At 43.5% G+C, this 17,838-nt stretch overlaps 1 protein-coding gene across 4 annotated transcripts in view; it reads right to left on the bottom strand.

The window, feature by feature from the left end:
- Positions 1 to 17,838, bottom strand: part of ADD2 (adducin 2) — a 113,843-nt gene that overhangs the window by 74,107 nt on the left and 21,898 nt on the right. The window lies entirely within an intron of this gene.

Genomic DNA, 17,838 nt, shown 5'->3' with positions numbered 1-17,838 from the left:
CTACGCTTATTAATGGTTTCAAGTATCTTTTTGACTTCACTGTGGGGAATTGCAGACCCCAAGTGCGTGGCATAAATGCTGTGGGACGTAAATGTAAGTTCATGAGAGGCCAGAGTAGAGCAGGGCAGGGAGGGCTTCTGCTCTGGGCTGTGAGCTTTGCCTGTCATATTGGCCATTTCCTTCCAGAACTGTTTCTTTTCTCACTCTGGGCCGTGCACCTGCCATATTCTCAGGCAATGGGTTTTATCTCTAGAAAGCCAATTGGCCCTTGATTTTTCTCTTAGCTTTTTGCCTCGTTTTCTGTCTGCTTTAATGTGCATGGTGCTGTAATTGCCTAGTAACTGGAAAAAGGTCTTGGGGAAAAGCCACAGGTCATTCTTCCTGATGAACTAAGTATCATTTTTAAAACTAACATGAGGAAGGAATGAAACTGAGGATCATTCACTTTGGTGTGAAATTTTAGTTCTGGTTTGTTTTGTGTGGTATTTTAATTCTAAAAAAGAAATGACCTAAATTTTCACTTGCTTTGCCATCAGGCTGCTAGAGTGGTCACAGAGACGTAAGCAGCTGGAAGTCCTTCAGTGTATGAAAGGTGTTAAAGGTGTGCAGGAGGGCACAGTGCTGATCATCCCGTTGGTTACATCATAACAGGAGACTCAGATGGGAGACTAGGACCATGTTTTTGCTTTAAGTGCCTCTTTTTCACTTAGCTTTTAAAATTATTCTTCTTTTTCCTTTGTCCCAGAAGGGAATCTCTTAGGCTCATGTGTGGATTTAAAATCACCCTTGAGTTATGGCTAAAAGGTTACCATCTAGTGTTCAGTTCTGGGGAAGAGAAAAATGTGGCCTCTAGACTTGGACTCCTAACTTCCAGGCCTTATTATAACCTCCCATCCATGTGGGGTTGATTTCGTAGAACCTGTGTTCTGCAAGGTCTTGTAACAACCTTCCATCTGTGAGTCTGGGTCCTTTTGGGGGAGTGAGGGGCTAGGGGAGAGGCAGGAAAAGGAGCAACTCCTCTAGAGGCCCATCCCCCTCTTGCCATGACCAGTCAGGCCTTTAACTTCTTACCACCCCCTGCTAGGCTTGTTCCAATGAGGAACTCTCTCCAGAGCAAGTCAGTCTGAGCAGCTCCATTAGTTCAAAACAAAGCTTTGCTGCATGACTCCAATCTAGTCTCTGGAAGTTTGGGGGGAAACTATCCATAATTAAACAAGTCACACTAGCCAGGGTGGCAAAAGGATCTTTGTCCTGGATTGATAGGGACCAAAGACTGAATGCTCAGCCTCTGTGCTTATCCTTCCATAGTCCTTGGGATATAAGCAGGTCTCTAGTTCTATGACACCAGAGATCTGAAAGAGAGACTGGTTCAATCCACACTTGCTAACATCCTTTTTAAAACCTTCTGAAGGCGGTCTTCTTTGAGGTAGACTTTGGAGACCTGACATCCAAGACCTTGTGTGTGACGTTTTCATAAAAGTACATATCCTTGGTCTAAGGTGTTTTCTTTTAATATAACACTAGTGAAAATGATGTAGTATGATCAGCTCTGAGGGCTATAGAAGCACACATGTGCACATGCTCTGGATGCCAGATGAGACTGTGTATATGATGACTTAAATGTAGATGACTAGAATTTTACATAGGGAGTCACCAGGCATTTTAGTATATCCAAAGCCAGCACTCTGAATTCCTGGCGCTGTTACTCTATTTAGGAAAGTTTATGCCTGCTGCATCTCTGCCTCTTTGAGGTACTCCCAGCCATCTTACTGCAGTCCTGTAAGTTTAAGTGCAATATATAGAAACACATATGGATATATACAGATTATATATAAGGTGTGACTATAAAGCAGGTAGAGTACTATTTTGTATCTGTCTTGGGGAAGCCAGCTCATTACTTTAGAGTCAAATTATACCAAAAATTTGAGATGTGATTGGCTGGCTTAGGCCAACTCTTGGTAAAGCTGGACTTTCAAGTCCAGTGTCTCCTTACTCCAACTCTTAGAGATTTATTGTTTCTTCAGTTTGTTAGAATTGAGACTTTTCCCCAGTCATCTTTGTACTATCTCATGTTTGCATACCTTACATTTCTTTGCCTAGGAACAAGGAAGTCTACCTGTAAGCAGTTTTCTAAATGGAGAATTAAAATCTAATATTTAATACTCCCATGTATATACTAATTTATCTGTGAATGTGATACTTTATTAAATGAAGAAAAATGATGCTTTCTTCATTTAATAAAGTATTTTCCATATTCTGGAAAATCTATAAACCAGTATAGAATAGATTGAAATTTTAACTGTTCAGGGGCCAAACTGAAACCCTTTCTACTGGCAAATCTTCTTTTTTCAGGGCCCTGGTGACATGATGTAAAAATTTGCTCTAAACTATTAATGTCCATTACATCGCTAGATTTAAAAATATAATAATAAACATTAATATTTCTAAGCAAAAGGTGTATTAACAGTGACCTTTCATTACCCAGAGTAAAGCACAGATAATTGAAATCCATAGATAATCAGTGTTTCAACTTATCTATCAAACAATTGATTCATTTATAGTTCTTCATTCTCCCTACCCTTTCCCACAAGCACCTCCTTTTCAATGGAGTGGGGCTAATGTGTAGTTAGAAATTGAAAAGCAGGAATCACAGAGGGGCTAGAAACCAGCAAACATATAAGCAGCCCAGTTAGCTGTAGGCGGTCAACCTGATGACAGCGGTTAATGGTGAGTTTAGATGTCACTCTTCACTCTTCTGCTTTGGCATAGTCTCCCGCCCTGTGTTCTAGACTGTCTCTCCTGTAACCACCAAAGAACTCTTAGCACATATTGGAAGAAAAAAGCTGTGTATGATGCATTACATTTCTTTGGCTCTTTGCAAATACTTGCTTTTCCACTATTCTTTTTTTTTTTTTTTTGCGGTACGCGAGCCTCTCACTGTTGTGGCCTCTCCCGTTGTGGAGCACAGTCTCCGGACGCGCAGGCTCAGCAGCCATGGCTCACGGGCCCAGCCGCTCCGTGGCATGTGTGATCTTCCCGGACCGGGGCACGAACCTGTGTTCCCTGCATCGGCAGGTGGACTCTCAACCACTGCACCACCAGGGAAGCCCTCCACCCTTCTTGAAGGAGCCTCAACGTTTCCTATAACCCATATAGCTTGGCTTGTAGAAAAGGTTGAATTATCCTCTAAGACTACTTGGTCTTAATTCTGTAAAACCAGTTTGTCTTTATGTGGTCTTAAAGATGCTTAGAAGGTGGCATGGGTTACTGAATTGTCTACCTGCCAGCACTCTGATATAGCACAAAAAGTCAATTTCCTTATTCTTCATTGTTCTAGCATTGAGCTCCAGGATGGATGAGGGTGTATGGTCCTATGATCATAAGCTTCCAAAACTGGTCAGCATTTGCTTAAATTGCTTAGGTTCCCCAAATGCCTCGGGTGCTCTAGGAGCGTTGGCAGGGCCTCAGGTAGGCTTGGTAGAGTTCTGTAACCTCTGTGTGCGTTGCCACCAGATCATGCCCAGCAGTGGCGTTTCCCTTCTAAGGTCATTAGATTTAGTGGAAAGTGACCTCTTCCCTCATCTGGTGTTAAGAAAAGAAGTTTTGAGTTGTGCTTCAAAAGTGGTACCATCTTTTTAATATAATTTTCATGTTTTTATCTCTTTTTTTTTCACTTTTTAGAAGTTTTTAAAAGGCCGTGTTTAGTCACTGTACAGGGTGAGTCAGAGGCAGTTTCACCAAGCTGTAGTTAGTAATTGCTGTTTTACTAGTTGCACATTTAGAATACAAAAGAGGCATCAGAAACACACTGACTTTCTCTAAAGCCACTTCCTTGTACACAGAGTCTGAGCAGGGACAGCACCAGGCATCTCCCTGTAAAGGCACCTGCCAATGAGGATTTTACTGGAAGAACTAGGCAAGAAAGGGAAACCTCACTCACATGCAGCCTCTGAGGCGAGCCTGGGCTTAGCTCTTGGTACAGGGTATGCTTAGGCCACACACGATGCTTGCCTTACTTTAACACTATTTGCCACAGTCCTGTTAAATAGTGTGGAAGTCCTTTTGCACTCTGGTGTGCATGTCGTATGTTCAGGACAGCTTTTCCCACCTTACCTGGTTTCCTACAAGCAGGTAGGAAATATAGTGAATTTACCCTAAAATGTCCAATCTGTATTTATGTATCTTGTCAGTGTTTTGCTGTTGGTTTTCTAAAACAATCTGATCAATAAATCTTATGCAGATCTAAAAAAAAAGATATGTATTTGTTGAAGTCATACAACATGACTAAAAGTAATTAGCTGGATAAATATGCACCAGGGAGAAATAAATGTAAACAATCTATGAGTTGCAATATTTATGTCAAAAACAATTAAATTCAAGGTAAAAAACCTAGATGATAAAAAGATTATTTTATATTTGAAAAGAGTAATTCCCACAATGAAAATATCATATTGAACTATTATGCATCACATAACATAGTATTGGACTGTAGATATAAAGCAAAATCTATTGAGAATTGTTGAGAAAATAACAGGATCCCAATAATAATGGATGACATTAATATGCTTCTCAGTCATGACAAATTAAAGAGGCTAAAAAAATGGGCAAGGAGGTAAAGAACATGAATAGGTTGATTAATTAAATTTAAGAGAATCCCTCACTATCCACGTCCTCACAATACAAACTCAGGAACCCAATAGATTTAGATAGCAAGGTGTATACTGAACGTAACATTATACAAAAGAATTTCACTGCAAGCATCTAGAGCAGAATAAAATGCCAGTTAAAACAAACATTTCAGCAAAGCTTTTCTTTATTCTAAGAAAAGCATCATTTATTCAGGGACATAGTGGAGAGGGTGGGTTGTTTTGTCTTGTTTTTTGGCCTAGGAAATTTTTTGATGGGACCCTTAAAAAATGAAAAGTGAGCTCCTGCCTCCCTTGCTGTGAAGTAATAAGAAATATATATACTAGTCAGTGCCTCCAGTTCCAACCTGGAGTGCCTAAAACCCTTATAAATTTCCATAATAGGGGTGCTAGGAGTGACTTTTGTTCTAATATTTGGTCTTTGACCCAGAGCTCCTAAAACCCCCGTAATTTCCTAAGTGAGGGGGTGATAAACGCATCTTACACCGAGTTCCTAAATCCCTTGGAAGTTCCTAGATTATAGAAGCATCTTTTGTTCTGATGAGGTAACTGTTGGTAGGCTCTTGGCTGGGGGATGGTCACCAGAAAGACCAAGCTATGAGTAGAATCTTGGAACTTTCAGCCCCACCCTTTATCTTCTGGGGTGGGGAGAAGAGCTGGAGGTTGAGATAATAATCAATCAATCATGCCTATGTGATGAAACCTCCATAAAAATCCCTAAAGTACAGGGTCTGGAGAGCATGAGCGCACCCATGTGCTGGGAGGGTGGTGCACCCCAACTCCACAGAGACAGATGCTTTCGCACTTGAGACCCTTCCAGACCTCACCAAGCACCTCTTCATCTGGCTGTTCATCTTTATTCTTTATTATATCCTTTATTATATAATAAACCGGTGGATGTAAGTAAGTGATTCCCCAAGTTCTGTGAGCTGTTCTAGCAAATTATTGAACCCAAGGAGGGGGCTGTGGGAACCCCTGGTTTATAGACAGTCAGTCAGAAGTTGCAAAGGCCTGGACTTGCAATTGGTATCTGAAATGGGGGCAACCTCACGGGACTGAGCCCTTAACTTGTAGGATCTTACTCCAGGTAAACAGTGTCAGAATTGAATTGAATTATGGGACACCCAGCTAGTGTTGGAGAATTGGTCAGTGTGGGGGAAATAAAGTCAGACATTTGGTGTCAGAAGTGCAGTTAGTAAAGGAAACAAGTGTTTCCTTTTATTTGCCAACCTTCCCCAGCCTTGATGTGGAAAAAGATGGTGAGACAAGGGGATAAATTGCCCTACAGAGGAAGTAATTATTGCACCAACAGCAAATGGGGAAAGATGAGAGATGCAGGGACAGGCAGGGGCACTGGGACAGAACACAGCAAAAAAGAGAGGCCTGTAGACAGAAGCAGACAGTGAAAAATTCTCATTTCGAGAATCACTGATGTCTGTCATTGAATGTAAAAGTTGTTTCCAGCCCTATACTGTGGATGCCTTCTGTCTGCCTCACCCTTTGATTAAAAGTCTGACATGCAGAAGAGCCTTGGGTTAGTGGTGCTTTGGGAGAATAAAGGAGAAAGGACAGGTTTGGTGAGAGCAAATGTACTAAAAAAGAGGGCAACTGCTCTGGAAGGCAGGCTCTCAAGTGTGATGCTCACCGGTATCTGTTTCCTCTCTACTTTCAGGTATAGGCGAGGGTGGTAATTCCCCACTCTCTTCCAGTTTGGTCTTGCCACGTGTCTTTTTGTGGTCAATGAAATATGGACAGGTGTTCATCTGGAAAGAAGCATTTTAGAACCCTTCCTCCTGCTGCAGCTACCGGCAATTTCCAAATGGTGACAACTCCACCAGCTTAAGTCTCTGAGTAAGGAAGACATGGGACAGGTCTCCCCACCAAAATTCGGTGGACGTGCAGCAGGAGCAAGAGAGAAATCTCGGGCTTCCCTGGTGGCGCAGTGGTTGAGAGTACGCCTGCCGATGCAGGGGACACGGGTTCGTGCCCCGGTCCGGGAAGATCCCACGTGCCGCAGAGCGGCTGGGCCCGTGAGCCATGGCCGCTGAGCCTGCGCCTCCGGAGCCTGTGTTCCGCAACGGGAGAGGCCACAGCAGTAAGAGGTCCGTGTACCACAAAAAAAAAAAAAAAGAGAAATCTCTGTTGTGTTCAGCCACTGAGATCATGGCGTGACTTGATACTGCAGTGTAATGGGCCTGTCATGACCAACAGCCTGCTGGGTAAGGTCATGGTCAGAAGCACCAAAAGCATGGAGTAGGAGGTGGACCAAGAAATGCTCACCCCTCCACGCAGAAAGTCTTGGGGAATCTGGGAAAGGCACAGGCCTTCCCACAGTTTGTAGAATAGGGGCTTGAACCATTTTGATTGCGTATTAAAAGAAAAGGTAAATTGCATATTAAAAACAGGCAGGAGGTCTTAGAGATATTTGTATTATACCTTAATGGAACATTTATAAAAATTCATTACAAGTTAGGATACAAAGGAACTTCCAGTAAACCTTAAATACTGAGAAAGACATATTCTCTGACCACAAAACATTAAAACCAGCTAATAAATTTTAACAACAAAAAACTGCCAACTGGGGCTTCCCTGGTGGCACAGTGGTTGAGAGTCCGCCTACCGATGCAGGGGACGCGGGTTCGTGCCCCGGTCCGGGAAGATTCCACATGCCACGGAGTGGCTGGGCCCGTGAGCCATGGCTGCTGAGCCTGCGCGTCCGGAGCCTGTGCTCCGCAACGGGAGAGGCCACAACAGTGAGAGGCCCGCGTACGGCAAAAAAAAAACCCAAAAACTGCCAACTAGAAATCTTAAAACTCTCCCCAAAATAACATTTGTTCAGAGAGGAAGTCTAACCTCGCATATTATTAACCTCACATATAATATGCAATCGCATATTATTTAGAAAATGACAGAGGACATGATATATTGACAATTAGGAGCTGTAGCCAGAGCCATATTTGGAAACAAACTCATAGCCTTAATACTTCCATTAACAAGAATGAAGATAAAATAGCTAAGCATTCAGCTTTAAAGGTTAGAAAAACAGAATAAACCTAAGGAAAGAGGAAAGGAATTAAATAAGATAATAAAAATTAATGAAACAAAACTGATTAATCCAAGAGCTGGTTATAAATAAGTAGACGCATTCTTAGCAACTCAGTAAAGGAGAGAAATAGCAAATATGTAAAACTGGGAAAGAGAATGTATCAGTATAGAGACAGAAAACAAAAATCATGAGGGCTGGGCTTCCCTGGTGGCACAGTGGTTAAGAATCCGCCTGCCAATGTAGGGGACATGGGTTCGAGCCCTGGTCTGGGAAGATCCCACATGCCGCGGAGCAACTAAGCCTGGGCGCCACAGCTACTGAGCCTGCGCTCTAGAGCCCGTGAGCCACAACTACTTAAGCCCGCGTGCCTAGAGCCCGTGCTCGACAACAAGAGAAGGCACCGCAACGAGAAGCCTGTGCAAGGCAACAAAGACCCAATGAAGCCAAAAATAAATAAAATAAATTTATTTAAAAATCTATCAGGGCTGGAGGAGGCAAGAAAAGGGCGCAGGAGGAGGTTACCTGCAAGCGAAGCCAGCCCAGTCAGTGGGGGGTGGGAGCAGTAAAAGGAGGAAGGGAAGAATATGTGCTATTACTCGGCAACGGCCCCATTTTAGAAAACGGCTGCTTACTTGCATTAGATGTTAGTGTTTAATCAGGCAACTTCTAGGGAAAGTCATAGGTTCCACAAGCCCCAGGCATAATAAGCCTATAAGAAGCACAACTCTCAACACAGAAAACGATCCAGTTCTGGCTTTGCAGTCGTTCAGGAGGGAAGGAACAGATCCATGTTCGCGACTGGTTCATGGTGTATCACCCTGCCTCGGACCAGGACAGCCGCCGCACACTAGGACTGCCATACAAAGAGCCACTAGTTATTGGAGAAGTGGGAGGGAGCCGCGGCCCACAGGGGAACAACCTGCCCCCAGCTTGTGGTACAATAAGGATGTGCCACACCTTTGTGGGTGGTGACAATCTGGGCCCTACCTCTCTTTCCAGGGCTGGGGGAAGCCCCTCCTCCAACATGAAGCTTTACTTAAAATCTAACTAGTAAAACTGAGCCTCGATGTAAACTACGGGCTTTGGGTGCTAATGATGAGTCAGTGTAGGTTCATGGATTGTCACAAATGTACCATGCTGGTTGGGCATGTTGACAAGGGGGGAGGCTATGTATGTGAGGCAGGGAGTAAATAGGAAAATCTCTGTACCTTCTGCTCAATTTTGCTGTAAACCTAAAAATGCCCTTTAAAACATTAAGGCTATTTTTGTGTGTGTGTGTGTGTGTGTGGTACGTGGGTCTCTCACTGCTGTGGCCTCTCCCGTTGCGGAGCACAGGCTCCGGACGCGCAGGCTCAGCGGCCATGGCTCACGGGCCCAGCCACTCCACGGCATGTGGGATCTTCCCAGACCGGGGCACGAACCCGTGTCCCCTGCCTCGGCAGGCGGACTTTCAACCACTGCGCCACCAGGGAAGCCCAATTAAGGCTATTTTATAAAATCTAACTAGTAACCATCATTTGCAGCTCTAACTAGGTAATCACTATTTATTGTCTGCCTTTGACATTAACTGGTTCATTCTCATCTCCTCTCTTCTCCTCTCCTTCTCTCCTCTTTTCTCTCTCTTCTTTCTCTCTGCCTCTTCCTCTCTCACTTCAGACCAGTCCTAACCACCCTAAAGTCAGGAGGGCAGGATCATAATCTCAGCTCCTTCACCACACACCCCACCCAGCGATGGGCTTGCAGGCAAATCAATTGATCAAGTTTTCACATCCCTCTAATCAGCAATAAAATGAGGATGTTGATCTGGTTTAGAAGTTTTCAAACTGTGTTCTGAGAACCCTGAAGATTCTAAAGAAATGCAGCAGGGGTTCTACGGGCATTTGATTCCACCTTCTCTAACTATTTGAAAAACTATAATAAGCCATGCATTTTAATATTCCTAATTTAAGTATGTCTGAGACTACCAATATCTTGGGTTAATTCTTCTTTTCCATGACTTCTTTTCCTTCTGCAGATTTGAGAACTGCCTAAAACATGTCCTTGAATAGGAAAATTCTATTTCTGAGTCGGTAATTTTTTGGAAAGTAAAGCCCATTCATGTCTGCTCACATGCAAATGTGCCATCAGGTACATCACCAGTGGATACATGCACTGGGCTGAACGAAACACCACAAGCAGCTCAGCTATACCTGCTTGGAGCCAGCTCTTGACAGGACAAAACTAAGTTTTGGGTGTTCTTCTCTAAATTCTAATATTTATATATATATTGTCTCTTTTAGATGAAGTGAAATAATTACCCATAAAAAGAGAGCAAGGTTTTGTATGTATCGCCCAACACAGTAATGTGTATGTATGTGTATGTACAATTGTATAATATGTACATTGTATGTATGACTCATAAAAGGGTAAGTGCAAAGTATAATGTGGCTGTATTTCTACCCTGTCTCTCTGGGAGTTGGATTACCATGAGATACATGTGAACATGAGGCATCTCTGCTCTACAGAAAATGTTCAGTGTCATTGACAGTGGTAACTTGTGGTTATCTTTATGCTGCTGCTTTGTACATTACAATCACCCAGGTAATTTATGAGAGGATGCACACTTCAAAACTTAACATTGATACAAGAAGAGAAGAAATGTTTTTTCTTCTCAATAAGTGTGTAAAATTGCAAATAAGTTTGTAAAACTCAGGAAGATTTGTCAGGTTTATTTTTTTAAGAACCTGGTTTTAAAAACCCAGAAGTAAAGCCTCCTGGAAGCTGTGGTTGTAGCTTATTTAAAGCCATCTCTGTGCACAGCAAAGACAAGCACAAGCTATTAAGAAGGTGGCAATGCCTTTCAAACCAAGGTTTTAATTTGCCAAGAAAATGAAGACATTGTCTTTAAATATTCCCTTCTCAGAATTACTCATAATAACTTGGGGAGTGAATTCCAGAATATTGGTTTTTCATAACAAAGTTTAAGGCAGAGAGGTGGTTTAAACGTTTCACATGAAGCAAGAAATTATTCTGAGTATATTTTTCTGATAAGAAACTTAGCTAGATTCCTCTGAAACATAACAAGACTACCCCAGCTTGCAGATCATGTTGGCATTTTTAGTAAATCAAATGAGCTTCATTTGGCAATTTAGGGTCACAATATTACATGCTTACAAATCATTCAGCATTGAAAATGAAAGCATTTGGACTGAACATTCCAAACAAAATGCATTTGACTATTTTAAAACTCTGAGTAAGTATCTGACAGAAGTAAAGGCTAAGGAATAATTTAATAGCACTGTTGAACACTTCACAGTATTAAAAGAACACTGACAAGAATTTTCTACCAAACACTGAAGATTTAAATTGGCCGAGTTGCTCATTCAATCAACTCCATCCAAATGGAACACTCTTGCAGAAAAGGGACGAACGCTGTTGTTAGATGTTGCGTGATTCAGCTGAGGAAATAAGCATTCAGCAAATGCCGTGTAGAAGGTAGAATGGTGAGCAAAACCAGGCAACATCCCGGCAAGCATGGAAGGTGGAGGTTGGTGCAGGAAATAGGCACTGACCTGTAACTACAGAAACAACTGTACCTGCACCCGTGACAGCTGCTGTGTAGGAGGGGCATGCTGTGCTGGGAATCCTTATCATTAGCGAATTTGGCCTCCTAGTAAAGCAGGTCAGGCAGGTCAGGGACAGCATCTCTAAGAAAGCGACCTTTGTGCTGACACTGTAGGGAAGAATAGGAGTCAACAATGAAGCAGGGAGGAGAAAGTATTCCAGGCTGGGGCATTAGCATGTACAAAGGCCCTGTGGTGGACCAGAGCACGGCCAGTATGAGGAATCAAAGGAAAGCTAATGTGAGAGCAGAGCCGAGGAGCCTGGAGAGGCCAGAGGGGGTGACGCGTGGGAACCAAATGCTGCTGGGTCATATTTCTCCATTCAGCCACTTACAATCAGTCATTCATGAATCAGTATTAACTGAGAGCCTTCTAGGTGTCAGACAGTGTTCTAGGTACGAGGAGAGATGTACTAGTTTATAGGACAGGTAAGGATCTTGTTTTCATGGAGTTTACATCCTAGATAGATAATAAATAACATCCTATTTAAAACTCAGAGCAGGGCATTGGCGAGGGATGGATTGGGAGTTTGGGATTAGCAGATGCAAACCAGTGTATACAGAATGGATAAATGACAGGTCCTACTGTATAGCACAGGGAACTATATTCAGTATGCTCTGATAAAACATAATGGAAAAGAACATGAAAAAGAATGTGTATATATGTATATTAATATATATATATATATAACTGAATCACTGCTGTACAGCAGAAATTAACACAACATTGTAAATCAACTATACTTCAAGAAAATAAATTTTAAAAACTCAGAGTGATAAGAGCAATGAAGAGAATTAAACGAGGGCAATCACTGAACTGTATGACACTTAAAACACTTAAAAATGATTAAGACAGTATGTTATATATACACTACCAAACGTAAGGTAGATAGCTAGTGGGAAGCAGCCGCAGAGCACAGGGAGATCAGATCGGTGCTTTGTGACCGCCTGGAGGGGTGGGCTAGGGAGGGTGGGAGGGAGGGAGGGAGACGCAAGAGGGAAGGGATATGGGAACAGATGTATATGTATAACTGATTCAGTTTGTTATAAAGCAGAAACTAGGGCCTCCCTGGTGGCGCAGTGGTTGAGAGTCCGCCTGCCGATGCAGGGGATACGGGTTCGTGCCCCGGTCTGGGAGGATCCCATATGCCGCGGAGCGGCTGGGCCCGTGAGCCATGGCCGCTGGGCCTGCGCGTCCGGAGCCTGTGCTCCGCAACGGGAGGGGCCACAACAGTGAGAGGCCCGCATACCGCAAAAAGAAAAAAAAAAAAAAAAAAAAAAAAGCAGAAACTAATACACCATTGTGAAGCAATTATACTCCAATAAAGTTGTAAAAAAGAAAAAACAAAGATGGTATGTTTTTTGTATTTTATCACAATAAAATTTTTGAAAAAAATAGGAAAATGGGCTCTAAACAAACAAACAAAAAAAGAAGTTGGGGCTTCCCTGGTGGCGCAGTGGTTGAGAGTCCGCCTGCCGATGCAGGGGACGTGGGTTCAAGCCCCGGTCCGGGAAGATCCCAGGCCGGTGATTTCTCATCTCACCCCCATCTGGGAGGTGGCAGAGTAAGAATGCCTGAATTAGAGTCCTGATTGTCCCCACTTACTAGCAGTGTGACCTTGGACACATCACTTCTCTTGCTCAGTTTCCTCATCTTGGTGGCACCTACTTCATGTAGGTTATTGTGAGGAGTAAAAGAATGATTGCATGGAGTTAGTGCCTGGCCCCACGTACTGTTCCCTAAGTGTCAGCAGCTCTATTACTACTAATCCTTTTCATATTTGCATCGTCTTTAAGGCTCTAGAATGAGAAGGGAGCTGAGTAGTATGCTAGGTACTGAAATTGAAGAGACTCCTCAGAGAGACTCACCATGATGAATAATTCCACTCCCCACTGATGATGCTGGAAGGGCTTGGAGGAGAGCCCTGTTCATTCTGCTCGAGAGATCAGAGAAAACTTCACAAGGGGTTGACAATTTTTTTATTTTTTTTTTTGCGGTACACGGGCCTCTCACTGTTGTGGCCTCTCCCATTGCGGAGCACAGGCTCCGGACGCGCAGGCTCAGCGGCCATGGCTCACGGGCCCAGCCGCTCCGCGGCATGTGGGATCTTCCCGGACCGGGGCATGAACCCGTGTCCCCTGCATCGGCAGGCGGACTCTGAACCACTGCGCCACCAGGGAAGCCCGGGGTTGACATTTGAACTGGGCCTCAGAATGCAAGTAGAATACTCCTGTTTGATTAGATTCCTTCTTGGAAGAATCCTTTTAAGCGCAAGAGCTATTTTTTATTTATTGGGTGCTATTTTATAAGTGACAGTCATAGTTGCAGACTCCCCAGCTCATTATTATTTGAGTTGTGTCAAGGGGATATTTATCATTCACAACTCCCCCCCCCCGAGTTTACAAAACCTATAGGTTTTAAAAATAGATTTGTTTCATGGTGAATTTAGGTTAAAATAGTCCTTGTTTTGGCCATAGTCTACATGGAGAGATATTTGTGTAATATACCGAGTTAATCTGTCTCTCTAACTGTCAGCTATAGGGCTGCATTCATTTTATCTCCTCTTCGCAGGGTCTTTTGTTGTCCTTGGATACCCACCTGACATATGTCCCTGAGTATACACTCAGCAACTGATTAATCATAAAAATGATGACATTCCTTGGGGTAATTGACATTATAGAAAAGCATCTGCTGTCTTTCTCAAGAGGGAGGGGTAGGCAATCTCCGGGTCGGCACAGACAGCTGCTCTCCCTGGGTGGGAGTGTTCCGAAGCAGTGGTCTGGCTGTAGAGGGGGATCTGGTCTCCAGCACATGGCACTTCCCTGCTTTGTGCTGGGATGTTAGAAACACCATGCTAACCTCGGAGATGGGGCCTGTGCCTCTGGAGGAGACCAGTCGCCCTTACATCTGGGTATAATTTCCATACTCCTGAGGGCTCCTCCCACGGTGGCAACCTGCTCTCTCTGGTCTGTATTTTGTGGCACTGTCTGGAAAAGGGGTGTGGGAATAATAAAGAAAACAAAACAAAACCTATAGCAAGGATGGGGTAGGGGCATTTTACAGTTCACTTGAAATCTTAGGTTCAGTTCCATTCAGATCCAAAGCTTGAAAGAAGAGAACCAGAGGGCACATCCAGGTCACCACCACATCCTGTTTGATTTTTTAATCCTAAACAATCCCAAATGCATGTACTTTTCTCCATCTCCCCCATGCTCTGGGCCAGTCCCCATCATCCCCATCCTGTTTAAAATGCATTAGTGCTTCCTGTTATTCTCAGAAAAAAGGCAAAACTCTTCTCTGCTCCCATCTCATAGCACTTGCTCCCTTGCCCACTCAGTCCAGCTTCAGCCACACTGGAGTTCTTTCTGCTGTTTACACTCACCAAGTGCTTTCCAGCCTCAGGGCCTTTGCACTAGCTGTTCCCTCTGCCTGAACTGTCCTTTCACAGGGTCTTCCTTGGCTAGTTCCTTCTTGTCATTTATAACTCATCCTAAGTATTGCCTCTTCCGAGGGCATCCTCTCTCTCAGTATATATGCATTTACATACATAATATACATACATATATTTACACCTGTACACACACACACACTTAATTTTTTAAAACTATTTGAGACTGAACTGCAAACATAATGCTTCCCATCTACCTCTAAGTACTTCAGTGTGTGTTTCCTAAAAGCAAAGACATTCTCTTATATAACCAAATACAATGATTAAAACCAGAAAATTAACATTGGTTCAATCCTATTATTGAATCTACAGACTCTTAAACTTTTGCCATTGTGCCACTAATATTCTCTGAGAGCAAAATAAAACAATATTTTTCCTGGTCCAATATTCCATCCAGGATCATTTCTCTTTGGGATCCTTCAGCCTGGAATAGTTCCACAGTCTTCCTTTATCTTTCGTAACCTTGACATTTTTTAAGGATCCAGGCCAGTTCTTTCACTGCATGTTTTTCAGTTTGGATCTGTCAGATGTGTTCTCATGAAGAGGTTAAGACTGTGCATTCTTGGCAGGACTAGCAGTGAGCTGGTGCTGTGTTCTCTGAGCATCCTCTCAGGGGGTACGCACTGCCAGTCTTCTCTACTGTAACGTTACTATTCATCTCTTGTAATTATGAAGTACCTTGTGGGGATGCACTCTGAGACTGTATAAACATCCCCTTTGTCATCATTGTTTTGCCCAATAGATTAGCATACAGTGATGCTTCTTGCTTGAAACAATTATTACCATGTTGCTTTCCAAATGGTGAATACACCAACCTCTTTTTTTTTTTTTTGCGGTACGCGGGCGTCTCACCGCTGTGGCCTCTCCTGTTGCAGAGCACAGGCTCCGGACGCGCAGGCTCCGGACCCCAAAATACCTGGGGTCAAGTCTTTATTTGGTAGTGTACCAGCCTACGAATACCCACTGAGCCCCCCTGGCCTGCAGTCCCAGAGTTCCAGGTCTCATCCACACCTACCTGCAAGACAGCAACTGCCCCCTGGCTGGGTTTCCCACCACTGAGCACAGCCTGGGGCTTCTGGATTAGCACCTGAGCCATTTTTTTAAAAAATATAGAATACTGATAGTTTATTTTATTTTATTTTATTTTTTAACATCTTTATTGGAGTATAATTGCTTTACAATGGTGTGTTAGTTTCTGCTTTATAACAAAGTGAATCAGTTATACATATACATATGTTCCCATATCTCTTCCCTCTTGCGTCTCCCTCCCTCCCACCCTCCCTATCCCACCCCTCTAGGTGGTCACAAACCACCAAGTTGATCTCCCCAAACGAGCCAAATATTTTTGATGAGACATATGTTTTTGGGTGGATGTACTTGGGCATCAGTGCTTTCCTGATGAATTTACTCATAGCTTTTTTTTTTTTACATCTTTATTGGAGTATAATTGCTTTACAATGGTGTGTTAGTTTCTGCTTTATAACAAAGTGAATCAGTTATACATATACATATGTTCCCATCTCTCTTCCCTCTTGCGTCTCCCTCCCTCCCACCCTCCCTATCCCACCCCTCTAGGTGGTCACAAACCACCGAGCTGATCTCCCTGTGCTATGAGGCTGCTTCCCACTAGCTGTCTATTTTACGTTTGGTAGTGTGTATATGTCCATGCCACTCTCTCACTTTGTCACAGCTTACCCTTCCCCCTCCCCATATCCTCAAGTCCATTCTCTAGTAGGTCTGTGTCTTCTACTCATAGCTTTTAAAAACCAAATGAGGCTCTGGGCCAAGTGCTAAGATGCAGCAAAGGCATAGCAAATGGTCCAGGAATGAAGAATTCAGAAGTGTATTCAAACAAGGAAGCCAAACCTCAAGATTACAATCTAGAGCTCTATGGCATGTGCTCTCCCATCATGCCATGTTCTCCCATCATGCCACGTGCTCTCCCATCATGCCACAGCACAATCACTCAAGCAAGAGAAACTCATTCTCTCTTCTGCCCTTTTCTTTATACCGTCTACACACGTTTTATGTTCCAGGGATAGTATCTCTTTATGGGTCGGTGGCTTGGAGCCACTTATAATTTCAGACTGACTGACCTTTCTGAAACATTACTCAAGGATAAACAAATTGTTTCCTTTGCACTCAGGGGCATTACAATTTGAAAGTCAATTGTTTTGTACACTAGATCAACCACCAAAATGGTATAAGGGCATTTGCTCCTTTCAGCCTCAGCCTTCATATCACACTGGATATGAGGCCACTGTGACCTGTGCTTTCTTAGAAATTCATAATGGCATAAAATTTTTATGAGTTTAAAAAAATTGTGACATGTTCTTGCTGATAGGAAAAACAGGTGTTTTGACATCCCAGATTGGTTACCTCCACCCAGAACAAAGGAGACAGCTTGTATTCACAGCAGAAAATGGAAAATAGCATAATCTGTATGATTGCTTTCCCCCCAGGCCACTAGGCCCTCACTTGTTAAGAACATTCCCGTGCTCAGGCTTGATGACCTGATTGCCTTATCATGTGGGCCCTTTCCTCCTCCTCAGTCATCCACAGAAGTAAGGTTAGAAATGTCACAAATTGACGCAGAGATCAAAAAGAAGCCTCTTTTGGAATCTGTTGTTTGTCTCTGTATCTTTTTTTTTTTTTTTTTTTTTTGCGGTACGCGGGCCTCTCACTGCTGTGGCCTCTCCTGTTGCAGAGTACAGGCTCTGGACGCGCAGGCTCAGCGGCCATGGCTCACGGGCCCAGCCGCTCCGTGGCATGTGGGATCTTCCCGGATCGGGGCACGAACCCGTGTCCCCTGCATCGGCAGGCAGACTCTCAACCACTGCGCCACCAAGGAAGCCCTGTCTCTGTATCTTTGACATTACTGTTTGCTGTATTCGTCAGGTTAAGCTAGGTTATGCTGCAGTAATGCCTCCTTCCCCCTGCCTGTGCTCTCCCTGACCACACAAAGTAAAGGAGAAGTCTCCTTCTCCTACAGGAGGCTCTTCATTGTAGGCCCTACCTGGAATTGGAGGCATGTGCTTTAGCTCTCCCGGTGATTAGAATGTGTGGCCACAGTGGTGATCACTGAAGACCTTTGCC

This window comes from Mesoplodon bidens, assembly GCF_964165515.1.
Source record: "Mesoplodon bidens genome assembly, chromosome: 14".
Lineage (NCBI taxonomy): Eukaryota > Metazoa > Chordata > Mammalia > Artiodactyla > Ziphiidae > Mesoplodon > Mesoplodon bidens.
This window is presented reverse-complemented; position numbering and strand designations above follow the sequence as displayed.